This window comes from Aquarana catesbeiana, linkage group LG02 (genome assembly GCF_042186555.1).
Source record: "Aquarana catesbeiana isolate 2022-GZ linkage group LG02, ASM4218655v1, whole genome shotgun sequence".
Classification (NCBI taxonomy): domain Eukaryota; kingdom Metazoa; phylum Chordata; class Amphibia; order Anura; family Ranidae; genus Aquarana; species Aquarana catesbeiana.
In genome coordinates, this window is record NC_133325.1 from 746,880,341 (window position 1) to 746,894,959 (window position 14,619).

Sequence of the window (14,619 nt, forward strand, 5' to 3'; positions counted from 1 at the left end):
CTATCATTATGTTCTAGCCTCCTATTAGCATGCTCCTTGTTGGCACATCAGCTCTACGGCACAGCTGATTGTCTCCTAGTGCTGTTTCTCCCTTGCCAAGTCTGAGCTCTGCTGTACAGTAGATTGCAGAGCTCAAACTTGGCAAGGGAGAAACAGCACACAGACACAATCAGTTTTGCTGTAGAGTTGTGCTAGTGTGCTTCAACCCACGGTCAAAGAAAAGAAAATTGCTAATTTCTTTCATCAACGCAGTCAATGTTGATGGGGCAATCCCTCCCGCTGTGGTATTGTTTGCTGACAGCAGGAGGTTTCCCCATTGTCATAATACAACGAACACTGCCGGTGGCTACAGCAGCTTGCAGTGATTGCATAAAAAAAAAAAACAACAGGCTGGCTGTACTGAACTCAACCAATAAATCAACTTTAGCACACCTAGCCTGCCCATAGATGGATCAAAATTCAGCCAGTTCCTGCTGAACCGAATGAATTTCAGGCGGTCTATGGCCGGATTTAGTCTTGTCTATATTCCCATTGCACAAGCTCCTAGAAACAGGGCTCATCAGTAGCAGGTGCTGTAGCGACTACTAGCTTGATACTGGAAACATCACAGATAAATGCACATATTCGCCAGCACACCAAGGACCCTCAAATATCGTCCAAAGGCTTTTATTGCAGAAACATCACATCACAAGAACAAGTGCAGGGTTTTGGAGCCGCGCAGGACCCCTTCGTCAGGCATGTTTCAGAGCCGCACAGGACCCCTTCGTCAGGTATGTTTCGGAGCCGCTCAAGACCCCTTCCTCAGGCATGTTTCGGAGCCGCTCAGGAACCCTTCGTCAGTCATGTTTCGGAGCCGCTCAGGAACCCTTGGTCAGGCATGTTTTGGAGCCGCTCAGGACCCCTTCGTCAGACATGTTTTGGAGCCGCTCAAGAACCCTTCGTCAGGTATGTTTTGGAGCCGCTCAGGACCCCTTCGTCAGACATGTTTTGGAGCCGCTCAAGAACCCTTCGTCAGGTATGTTTTGGAGCCGCTCAGGACCCCTTCGTCAGTCATGTTTCGGAGCCGCTCAGGAACCCTTGGTCAGGCATGTTTTGGAGCCGCTCAGGACCCCTTCGTCAGACATGTTTTGGAGCCGCTCAAGAACCCTTCGTCAGGTATGTTTTGGAGCCGCTCAGGACCCCTTCGTCAGGCATGTTTCGGAGCCACTCAGGACCCCTTCGTCAGGCATGTTTCGGAGCCGCTCAGGACCCCTTCGTCAGGCATGTTTCGGAGCCGCTCAGGAACCCTTCGTCAGGCATGTTTCGGAGCCGCTCAGGAACCCTTCGTCAGGCATGTTTTGGAGCCGCTCAGGACCCCTTCGTCAGGCATGTTTCGGAGCCGCTCAGGACCCCTTCGTCAGGCATGTTTCGGAGCCACTCAAGACACCTTCGTCAGGCATGTTTTGGAGCTGCTCAGGACCCCTTCGCCAGGCATGTTTCGGAGCCGCTCAGGAACCCTTCGTCAGGCATGTTTCGGAGCCGCTCAGGACCCCTTCGTCAGGCATGTTTCGGAGCCGCTCAGGACCCCTTCGTCAGGCATGTTTCAGAGCCGCTCATGAACCCTTCGTCAGGCATGTTTCGGAGATGCTCAGGAACCCTTCGTCAGGCATGTTTCGGAGCCGCTCAGGACCCCTTCGTCAGGCATGTTTCGGAGCCGCTCAGGACCCCTTCGTCAGGTATGTTTTGGAGCCAGTCAGGACCCCTTCGTCAGGCATGTTTCGGAGCCGCTCAGGACCCTTTTGTCAGGCATGTTTCGGAGCCGCTCAGGACCCCTTCGTCAGGCATGTTTCGGAGCCGCTCAGGACACCTTCGTCAGGCATGTTTCGGAGCCGCTCAGGACCCCTTCGTCAGGCATGTTTCGGAGCCGCTCAGGACACCTTCGTCAGGCATGTTTCGGAGCTGCTCAGGGACCCTTCGTCAGGCATGTTTCGGAGCCGCTCAGGAACCCTTCGTCAGGCATGTTTCGGAGCCGCTCAGGACCCCTTCGTCAGGCATGTTTCGGAGCCGCTCAGGACACCTTCGTCAGGCATGTTTCGGAGCTGCTCAGGGACCCTTCGTCAGGCATGTTTCGGAGCCGCTCAGGAACCCTTCGTCAGGCATGTTTCGGAGACGCTCAGGAACCCTTCGTCAGGCATGTTTTGGAGCCGCTCAGGACCCCTTCGTCAGGCATGTTTCGGAGCCGCTCAGGACCCCTTCGTCAGGCATGTTTCGGAGCCACTCAAGACCCCTTCATCAGGCATGTTTTGGAGCTGCTCAGGACACCTTCGTCAGGCATGTTTCGGAGCCGCTCAGGAACCCTTCGTCAGGCATGTTTCGGAGCCGCTCAGGACCCCTTCGTCAGGCATGTTTCGGAGCCGCTCAGGACCCTTTCGTCAGGCATGTTTTGGAGCCGCTCATGAACCCTCCGTCAGGCATGTTTCAGAGCCGCTCAAGACTCCTTTGTCAGGCATGTTTTGGAGCTGCCCAGGACCCCTTCGTCAGGCATGTTTCGGAGCCGCTCAGGACCCCTTCGTCAGGCATGTTTCGGAGCCCCTCAGGAACCCTTCGTCAGGCATGTGCCTGAAGAAGGGGTCCTGTGCGGCTCTGAAATGTTGGACTTGTTCTTGTGAAGTGATGTTTCTGCAATAAAAGCCTTTGGACGATATTTGAGGATCCTTGATGTGCTGGCGAATATGTGCATTTTTTTATGGCTGGATTTACACTGCTTGTATTAAATAGAAAATGAATTTAATTGTGTATTAATTAATACAGATCTGCATTCATTTGTGTGTTTCATATCTGTCTGAAGTTCCCAAGCCACAGTTAGGAAAACAATTCAAGCTTTCAAATATGTATGCTGGATAATATATTGTGGCAATTTTTGAAGCTTTCCATTTGCTTTTGTATTAGAACCAGACAATCCACAGCAAACAATTTTATTATTCCCCTTTATTGAGACAAAATGAAATTAATATTAGTGCAAAAATCAAACGAAAATGCCCTTTGAATGGCAACGCAGTGGTTGCTGTTTTTAGAGTTTATTGAGCCATTTTCAATTATTTTCCATTACTGAGAGACAATACGATTAATATATATTTTAAAGATGCTTTTTATTGTTTTATACAAAAAAAAAAAAAAAAAAACAGCTTTAGATCACAATGCAACAAACAAAAAAATCGAGCAATAGAATACAGATCATTGTTTTTCCTAACTGGATACATAAAATGTATATAGTATATGTGAATTAATTATAGAAAACAGGTACAAGCAATAATAAACCTGCAAACAAGAGAGAACAGAGGTAATAGTAATATTAAACAGACTGTGCAAACACAAGTGGTAGACACTTGGATCACAGGATCTCAGGGGAAGTAAATGTAAGAGGAGAGTAATACCATGGACCTCAAATTTTAACAAAACTTCAGTGGAGAGCCAACTATTAAAGTAGGTAAGGTACAGTGGAATTAAAGTGATTCTAAAGCCTAAGGCTGGGTTCACACTAGTGCGAATTGGATGTGGTTTTTCGCCGCATCCAAGTCGCATGATAGGAAATTGTGACTGGCTCTCTATGGAGCTGGTTCACATATCTCCGGGGCGGCTGTGGAGCAGATTGCACAGACGTCCTGTGCAACTTAGGGCCAAATTCAGACAAAAATTCAGCCCTGATTCACCCCTGAAACGGAGAACAGGGAGGCACCGCCCCCTCTGCTGCGAGCCGCAAGTGGCTTAGATAAACTCAGCCTAAAGGTTTTTTACCGTTTTACCTTAATGCATTATGTGCATTAAGATAAAAAAAAGTCAGTGTCACAGAATCCCCCCCCCCCATACTTACCTGAGCCCAGTCCCAATCCAGCGCTGTGCTTGGGAGCAAAGTCTCTCCCAGCTCTGTTCCTCCTCACTGGACAGATTGATAGCAGCAAAAGCAATTGGCTCCCACTCCTGCCAATCAAATGCTGTGACAGAGGGGCTGGCCTGAGTCGACCAGTCTGTGTCAGCCCACATGAGCCCACATGAGTGCCCCCCAAAGGAAAGAAAAAAAAATGATAAGGTTTCTTGTATGATGCAAAAAGGATTTTAATGGCACAGCAGGAGACAGAACCATATATTAAAACGATATTTTATACTTTACTACACATAGTAAAAAACACAGGACATGTAAGAAACTGCTAAGCACATTGACATGACTGTCTATATTGAGATAAATATAACGCATATCATCATAGTCAAGATGTTCTTGTCACTTCTCATTTGTCAACCCGTTTTGCTTGTATAATAGCTTCTTCAGGACCATATACATTAGAGGGTGTGACATTAATTACATTAAACATATAAATAAACATTAGAGATTTAAAGGATATGTAAAGGTTCATTTAAAAAAAGCAAAAAAAAAAACAAACATGTTATACTTATCTCCTCTGTGCAGTTGGTTTTGCACAGAGTGGCCCCGATTCTCCGCTTCTGGGGTCCCTCAGTGGCGCTCCTGTCTCCTCCTGTTCTCGAGTGCCCCATTGGAGAGCTGCTCTCCCTTGGGGCATTCGTGCGGGCACGCTCCTGTGTCCTGCTGCTGCATTCATTGACACAGACAGCGGGACTTGGCCCCGCCCCCGGCTCCCGCATCATTTGATTTGATTGACAGCAGCGAGAGCCAATGGCTATGCTGCTATCAATCTACCCAATCAGAACCCCAGACAGCAGCTGGAGCTGGTGTGCTCGTCCCCGTCGCTGGAAATGACGGGTTCAGGTAAGTAAAAAGGGGGCTCTGCGTCACAGGAGGTTTTTCACCATAATGCATAGAATGCATTAAGGTGAAAAACCTTAAGGGTTTACAACCCCTTTAGGATTCATCATAATACAAACATCATACATACACATTAGTTACAGATTAAAGACTGCATTGCTCAATTGGATATGGCAGTGCTCAGTGGGGTCCAAGGCAATCAGTCCTTAGGGAAGCCACAGGGGACCCAGGTACAACCAACCCAGGACCAGGACCCAAGAAGAAGAGGATCAGGGTTTTAGTTTTGCACAGAGCAGGCAAGTACAACATGTTTATTATTTTATTAGAAAAAAAAGGAACCTTTAATATTACTTTAATCAATTACTCCCATTTACATAGCGAGAGGTGAAAGGACACTTCTATGTAATGTGAAAAGATTTTTTGGCATAGAAATACAATGAAGGTAACAATATCTAGGGAAGCTGGAGGACATCCACCAATCTCCGTTCATATTGTGAGTTCTGTCTGTCTTCTGGCCGTCTCTTCCCACAGCTCCCTGGATTCCTTACATGCTTTGCAGCTTCTCCTCTGCTGTTTACTTTCCATTTCTAAGAACTACATATCCCATGGTACCTTGCTGCCTGTAAGCAGGGATTCCTATACTGACTCCGCCTCCTGAAACTCCTCTCAGCAGCTCTGTAGTTCAGAAGGCCGGTGTTTCTTCACATTCGGCTACTCATCACATTTTGCTACCCGCTGGAGTGCGCATGCGCGATGCTGCCATATGCATTCCAACACTGTTGTAAAATACTACTTTGCCACAGGGCCCCTCGCGGGCTCGCTTCACTCGCCACGCTTTGGGCACGGCCTCGCTTCGCCGGCATAATTATAATATAACTCTATGTCCACTTGGATGGTGGGACTTGAACCTGGACTCAGGGGTGTGGCCACAAAATTCTGCGCAAGCGCAGATCGCTATAGTGTTGGAAGGCATATGGCGGTGTCACGCATGCGCAGCCCAGCGGGTAGCCAAATGTGATGGGTCGCCATATGTGACGAAACACCGGCTCTGTGAAATGTGTGACACAGCAATGACTACATTAAGGGTATAGAAACTACGAGTCACAGAATTCAAGGAAGCAAATGTGTAGGGATCTTCATTAAGTACATTTACAAATATTAGGAGATTAATTAGAGTAGTCTAGAAATAATTGAAATGCAAGGTAAAAATACATTTGAAGGTTTTGGTCATAGATATGTTTTGATTTGAAAACAGCCTTAGCAATCTTTTTTTTTATTTGCCCAGATTTTTTTTTTTTTTACATTGTAATCATGATAGGTCCTGTCAAATAATAACTCAATTAACCACTTCTGCCCCGGAAGGATTAACCCCCTTAATGACCAGGCCATTTTTTGCGATACGCCACTGCACGGTTGTGCGACAATATAACCAAACTAAATTTATGTCCATTTTTCCCCACAAATAGAGCTTTCTTTTGGTGGTATTCGATCACCTCTGCGGTTTTTATTTTTTGCATGTTAAACAAAAAAAAGAGCGACAATTTTGAAAAAAAACAATATTTTTTACTTTTTACTATAATAAATATCCCAAAAAAATTTTTTTAATTATTTCTTCATCTTTTTAGGCCAATATGTTTTTTTCTACATATTTTAGGTTAAAAAATTGCTATAAGCGTATATTGATTGGTTTGTGCAAAAGTTATAACGTCTACAAAATAGGGGATATATTTATGGCATTTTTATTATTATTTTTTTTTTTTTTACTAGTAATGGCGGTGAGCAGCGATTTTTAGCAGGACTGTGACATTGCGGCGGACAGATTGGACACTTTTAACACTTTTTTGGCACCAGTGACATTATTACAGGGATCAGAGCTAAAAATAGCCACTAATTACTATATAAATGACATTGGCAGGGAAGGGGGTTAACACTAGGGGGTGATCAAGGGGTTAAGTGTTCCCTATGGAGGTGTTTCTAACTGTGGGGGGAGGGGACTGACTGGAGGAGTAGAGAGATCGCTGTTCCTAATCACTAGGAACAGCAGATCTTTCCTCCCCTGTCAAAACGGGGATCTGTCTATTTACAGTGACAGATCCTCATTCTGCCTCTCTGTGGAGCGATCCCGGGTGGCCAACGGACATCACGGCCGCCAGCCAAACGCATCGGCTCCAGTGACGTACACCTGCTATAGCTATTGAAGGGACCGCCCTACCGGTGCAGTGATTCGCGCCGCCGAGCCAACCTGCTGCAGTATAACTGCGGCAGCTGGTCAGCAAGCGGTTAAAGAATATGTAAACCGAAGACAGAGATGTAAATTTACCATGACCTGCTTCTGCTCTTAGCATGGTTTTCATGGACAGTCTCAGTGACAGCGTACCTTGGCAGCTCATATTTTGCTGTAGAGTTGATTTTTGACAATAGCCTTGGCATACATACAACAGTAGCATTCCAATCTGATTCATTTTCAGGTAGCTTTAGCAGCAGCGCATACTTTCTCATCAAACAGTTATAAGGCTGCTTTGACTGGTTGATTGGCCAGAAGTTTGCTGTGGTTGTCCTTTTTTGTTGATGCAAAATTGTTGGAAAATCTCTATCAAGCTTCCTTTAAGAAATAACAGACTGCAGAAAATAGAGCAGTGTAAAGTCGCATGCACACGGGCGGCCTTTTCGACCGGACTGGTCCAACGGACTTTCCAACGGACTTTTGACGGACTTCCGACAGCCTTTTTAACGAACGGACTTGCCTACACACGATCACACCAAAGTCCGACGATTCGTACACCAGACTAAAATAAGGAAGTTGATAGCCAGTAGCCAATAGCTGCCCTAGTGTCGGTTTTTGTCCGTTGGACTAGCATACAGAGGAGCGGATTTCTGGGTCCGGCGGAGTTACGACGTAAAGATTTGAAGCATGTTCCAAATCTAAAGTCCGTCAGATTTTCGACTGGAAAAGTCCAATGACGGTCCGGTGAAGCACACACACGATCGGATTGTCCGCCGGACTCGGTCCGTCGGACCAGTCCGCTCGAAAATTCCGACCGTGTGTATGCTGCATAAGACAGAGTTCACACCATTTAGGTGTGACGGATGGTACATGCATTTCCCCACATACCTGCATAGAACGTGGAGGACAGCTCATTTATTTCAATGGGTTGCACTAGGCACGTAAAATACTCAAGTACCTGACACTTTTGCAAAATCATGCTGCGACACCAAGTGTTTTGGCACATGTGAAAACGAGCACATCAGCAGATGCATCGGCAGGGCCGCTGATAGAAATCACGGGGCCCCGTACAGCCTATCTGATGGGGCCCCCTTCAGCCTCACCCCTGGTCCTTCCTTCAGCCCCACCCCTGGTCCCTCCCTCAGCCCCACCCTGGCCCCTCCCCAGACCCCACCTTGAAACAAAGTGCAAGTTTGTCTTCAAGTGATATCTATCTTTCTCCAGCCATTTATAAGTTTGATTATCCAAAATAAATACTGTGACGATACAAAAGATGGTCAGAGACTGCAGACACTGTATAGGAGATGGTCAGAGACTGCAGACATGATACAAGAGATTAATATGGATAGGGGCAAGTGGCGCTACCTGTGTTGGATACGTACCAGTTATGTGTTAGCTATATAGCTATATATTAACTGTGTGCTCTCCTAGAAGTGAGTTAAAAATGTGCTATTACAGAACCGTATAATAAGTTGTATATGTGCCCAATGGGATAGATATCCCGTACCAGAGGGTGCAACCAAATTATACAGGTGTACCAACAAAGTATGTATATATACGGGTGTAACAAAAAATATCATCAATAGTGGTGACATTAATTATATAAATAGTAAGTGTATCAGCACACAGCCCCCTCCTGATGTATAAGGGGTTGACCGTATATTAACAATTCGTTCTTCCAGCTGTAGCACTGGCTAGTAAAGAGTCTCTATTCAGTCCATACCCAGTGCCATGTATTGGTTAAATATATCTCCACCGTGTACAAGTGGCGTGTTATGCTGGGGGAACAATCACAGCCCCCTTTTTTTTTTTACCATAAGTGCAGTCAATGTTAATAAGGACCAAGTGTAACGTGTGCCAAAAATATATATATAAATATATAACAAATAAAAAATAAAATAACCAAATATGTCAAAAATATACCAATTGTGACAGAAATATAAAATATAAAAAAGTGTAGATAATAAAGATCAATATTGTGAAAGTCCTAGCTTGAAGACAGTTCATTCAAAAGTTCCTGCGTGAGGTGACTGTAGTGATAGCAGCAGTTGATGATATCCAGTGACTTAAGTGCTCCCCTCAAGGGTCCCCACTCACCAGCTCCCTGCACCCCTGCAGGGGTAAAAGGCATCTAGTTTCCTCGATGTTTTCTTGGAATCCAATGGGGTTGTCCCTAGGGGGCTTCCGCTCCAAGTGTAGCTATCCTTCAGGGTTAGGTTTTATCTTCATATAAGAGAAAACAGGGCTCCCATAGTGTGATAACGTAGTGTATTTATTAAAAAATTACTAGGTCCAATGACCAATGATAAAAATAAATATAAAGAAAGTTTAAAAGCAATTAACACTCCCGCAAAGGAAGTGAAGATATCACACTGCGTAAGGGAGATCAAGCCCGGAGAGGAGCTCGTGGATGTACGCTAACATAGCGTACATCCACGAGCTCCTCTCCGGGCTTGATCTCCCTTACGCAGTGTGATATCTTCACTTCTTTTTGCGGGAGTGTTAATTGCTTTTAAACTTTCTTTATATTTATTTTTATCATTGGTCATTGGACCTAGTAATTTTTTAATAAATACACTACGTTATCACACTATGGGAGCCCTGTTTTCTCTTATATGAAGATAAAACCTAACCCTGAAGGATAGCTACACTTGGAGCGGAAGCCCCCTAGGGACAACCCCATTGGATTCCAAGAAAACATTGAGGATACTAGATGCCTTTTACCCCTGCAGGGGTGCAGGGAGCTGGTGAGTGGGGACCCTTGAGGGGGAGCACTTAAGTCACTGGATATCATCAACTGCTGCTATCACTACAGTCACCTCACGCAGGAACTTTTGAATGAACTGTCTTCAAGCTAGGACTTTCACAATATTGATCTTTATTATCTACACTTTTTTATATTTTATATTTCTGTCACAATTGGTATATTTTTGACATATTTGGTTATTTTATTTTTTATTTGTTATATATTTATATATATATTTTTGGCACACATTACACTTGGTCCTTATTAACATTGACTGCACTTATGGTAAAAAAAAGGGGGCTGTGATTGTTCCCCCAGCTTAACACGCCACTTGTACACGGTGGAGATATATTTAACCAATACATGGCACTGGGTATGGACTGAATAGAGACTCTTTACTAGCCAGTGCTACAGCTGGAAGAACGAATTGTTAATATACGGTCAACCCCTTATACATCAGGAGGGGGCTATGTGCTGATACACTTACTATTTATATAATTAATGTCACCACTATTGATGATATTTTTTGTTACACCCGTATATATACATAATTTGTTGGTACACCTGTATAATTTGGTTGCACCCTCTGGTACGGGATATCTATCCCATTGGGCACATATACAACTTATTATACGGTTCTGTAATAGCACATTTTTAACTCACTTCTAGGAGAGCACACAGTTAATATATAGCTATATAGCTAACACATAACTGGTACGTATCCAACACAGGTAGCGCCACTTGCCCCTATCCATATATACCTTTAATTTCTACCTCATCCCTGTGGGGGTGAGTAAGGGGAGGCTGCAAACCTTGGTCTGTGAGCGCGGAAATTTTTATCCTTCTTATGATACAAGAGATTAATGCAGCCTCACTAGTGCCCATCAATGCAGTCTCACCGTGCCCATCTGCAGCCTCACTGTGCCCATTTCAGCCTCATCAGTGCACATCAATGCAGCCTCACTGTACCATCAATGCAGCCTCACTGTGCCCATCTGCAGCCTCACTGTGCCCATCTGCAGCCTCCTCGGTGCCATCAATGCAGCCTCACTGTGCCATCTGCAGCCTCACTGTGCACATCTGCAGCCTCATCAGTGCCATCAATGCAGCCTCACTGTGCCACCTGCAGCCTTACTGTGCCCATCTGTAGCCTCATCAGTGCCATCAATGTAGCCTCATTGATGCCATCAGTGCAGCCTCACTGTGCCATATGCAGCCTCACTGTACCCAACTGCAGCCTCACTGTGCCTATCCGCAGCCTCACTGTGCCCATCTGCAACCTCACTGTGCCCATCTGCAGAATCGCTGTGCCCATCTGCAGCCTCACTGCGCCATCTGCAGCCTCACTGTGCCCATCTACAGCCTCACTATGCCATCTGCAGCCTCACTGTGCTGAACTGCAGCCTCACTGTGCCCATCTGTAGCCTCACTGTACCCATCTGCAGCCTCGTCAGCACCCTGATAACACAGAACGGGTAGCTCCCGCTGTGTTATGGAGCTGGGGTCTGAACTGTTCGTCGGCCGTCCACTCATTGTAACAAAGCCCCGCCTCCTAGACCGTGATAGACAGAACATTGATCCAATTTCCTGGCATTGGATCAGTGTTCTGTCTATTGCGGTTTAGGAGGCGAGGCTGTGTTAGAGTTAGTGGACACCCGCCGAACAGTTCAGACCCCAGCTCCATAACACAGCGGGAGATTCCCTATGAATGAGTGAAGAGAGATAAATCACTCTGCCAGAGAAGGCTGGCCGGGACTTGAGCCAGCATTGACATGCGGTCGGCCGTGGAGGTGACCTTCCACCCGAAACACAAGAAATAGTCCCTCCCACACACCCATAAGAACATCTACAGAGGGACCCAGAAAGTTAAAAAAAAGCCCGCAAATAAGTCGTAGCAGAGAGGGGGGACAGACTGGGTGCTAGTAAGAGAATTTTCTTTTTATTCTGCATGCATTCTGCTGCCAGATTGCCCAGGCTCCCTTGTTGGCTGGGCCCGGTACAACAGAGCCAGTTGTACTGGCTTATCAGCGGCCCTGTGCATCGGGGTGCCATTACGAACTAATGGAATTACCATGCGACTCCAAAAGGGCGGCGCATGTCTGTGCAGGTTGGGAAAGCGTTTGATTTTGCACGTGTTCCCAATATGCACAGGGTGTGAACATAGCCTTGAATTGTCCAGCAACAGGACAATTTTAGCAAAGCTAGGCCAAATTTCTAGAGACAAAGAACACAGGTTGGGGCTTTACTACAAGAATTAAAGTGTCACTAAACCCACATCATAAAAAACTATCAATAAATGGTGTGTTACATGCTGTTCATACTCACTCAGTCACTATTCCAGCCTCAAATTTTCCACTCGCCTACACGCATTTTGCAGTGGAAAATGAGGGCCTGCGAGCGTGGGCTGCCTTGGAGCGGGGGGGGGGGCGAGCACCCCACTTTCATTTGAATTGCCGTGTGTTCCCCGCATGCGCTGTCACCTACAGCCCCGCCTCCTAGCCTGAGTACTTTGATAGACAGATCACATGTCCAATGCCGGGACGTTTGACGTGTATGAAAGTCCCTGGGCCAGGAGGCGGGGCTGTATGTGACAGCGAGTGGAGGAAACACACAGCAATTCAAATGAAAGCTGTTACAGCGATGTTCCTCGGCGCTCTGATGATCCGGCTGGCAATCCTCTTCCTCTCCTCTCTCTTCCCCTGCACTGGTGAGGCTGCATTGATGGACACAGGTAGGCTGCATTGATGGACACAGGTCAGCCTGCATTGATGGACACAGGTAGGCTGCATTGATGGACACACAGGTAGACTGCACTGATGGGCACAGGTAGGCTGTATTGATGGGCACAGGTCAGGCTGCATTGTTGGACACATGTAGGCTGCATTGATGGACACAGGTAGGCTGCATTGATGGACACAGGTAGGCTGCATTGTTGAGCACAGGTAGGCTGCATTGATGGACACACATGTAGGCTGCATTGATGGGCACAGGTAGGCTGCATTGATGGACACACATGTAGGCTGCATTGATGGGCACAGGTAGGCTGCATTGATGGACACACATGTAGGCTGCATTGATGGGCACAGGTAGGCTGCATTGATGGACACAGGTAGGCAGCATTGTTGGGCACAGGTAGGCTGCATTGATGGACACAGGTAGGCTGCATTGTTGGGCACAGGTGAAGCGGCATTGATGGACACACAGGTAAACTGCACTGATGGGCACAGGTAGGCTGCATTGTTGGGCACAGGTAGGCTGCATTGTTGGGCACAGGTGAGGCGGCATTGATGGGAACAGGTAGGCTGCATTGTTGGGCACAGGTGAAGCGGCATTGATGGACACAGGTAGGCTGCATTGTTGAGCACAGGTGAAGCGGAATTGATGGACACAGATAGGCTGCACTGTTGGGCACAGCTAGGCTGCATTGTTGGGCACAGGTGAAACGGCATTGATAGAAACAGGTAGGTTGCATTGTTGGGCACAGGTGAAGCGGCATTAATGGACACAGGTAGGCTGCATTGTTGGGCACAGGTGAAGCAGAATTGATGGACACAGGTAGGCTGCATTGTTGAGCACAGGTGAAGCGGCATTGATGGACACAGATAGGCTGCACTGTTGGGTACAGCTAGGCTGCATTGTTGGGCACAGGTGAAACAGCATTGATAGATACAGGTAGGTTGCATTGTTGGGCACAGGGGAAGCGGCATTAATGGACACAGGTAGGCTGCATTGTTGGGCACAGGTGAAGCGGAATTGATGGACACAGGTGCGCAGCATTGTTGGGCACAGGTTAAGCGGTATTGATGGACACAGGTAGGCTGCATTGTTGGGCACAGGTGAAGCGGCATTGATGGACACAGGTGGGCTGCATTGTTGGGCACTGATAAAGTTGTTGTTAATATTTATTTTTGTAACTTAATTCTGCATAAAGCATTTTTTTTGCGAGTGGAAAATGAGGGCTGGCGAGCGTGGGCTGCCTCGGAGCGGGGGGGAGAGCACCGCTGGCAGGCGAATTGAATGGGAGCTCTTCTCCCAGCGAACGCTCCGGGGAATACAGAAGAGGGCAGGCGGGCGGATCATCAGACCGCAGAGGAACACCGCTGTGACAGCTTTCATTTGAATAGCAAAAAGTAAACAATTTTGTTTTGTTTTTTTCAAAATTGTTGCCATTTTTTTGTTTATAGCGCAAAAAATAAAAAACTGCAGAGGTGATCAAATACCACCAAAAGAAAGCTCTATTTGTGGAAAAAAAGGACATACATTTTGTTTGGGTACAATGTCGCACAACCACGCAATTGTCAGTTAAAACGACGCAGGGCTGCATCGCAAAAAAGGGTCTTGTCATTAAGGGGGCAAATCCCTCCGGGGCTGAAGTGGTTAATGAAGGTACAACATTTAGCAACTCACATGGTTGATGATAATAAGAGGCACATCTAAGTATGCAGGCATCCAGGATAAGGCTGTCCACATCATCCTCTGCACCGTCATCGATGTCAGCCCTTCCACGCTGCGATTCACAAGCGCTTCAAGCCTCACTTTCAGATCGCTCTACTGCAGGGTAGTCTTCCCGGTCACAATTGCAGACCGAGATCGGTGACAGCCAGCGGTGTGGAGGACGGTCTATGTAGACAGCTTTACCAAAGATGTCTGCATACTTAGATATGCCTCTTTTAATCATCAACCATGTGAGTTGCTAAATGTTGTACCTTCATTTAACCGCTTCAGCCCCAGAAGATTTTACCCCCTTCCTGACCAGAGCACTTTTTGCGATTCGGCATTGCATCAATTTAACTGACAATTGTACGGTCGTGCGATGTTGCACCCAAACAAAATTGACATTCTTTTTTTGCCACAAATAGAGCTTTCTTTTGGTGGTATTTGATCATCTCTGCG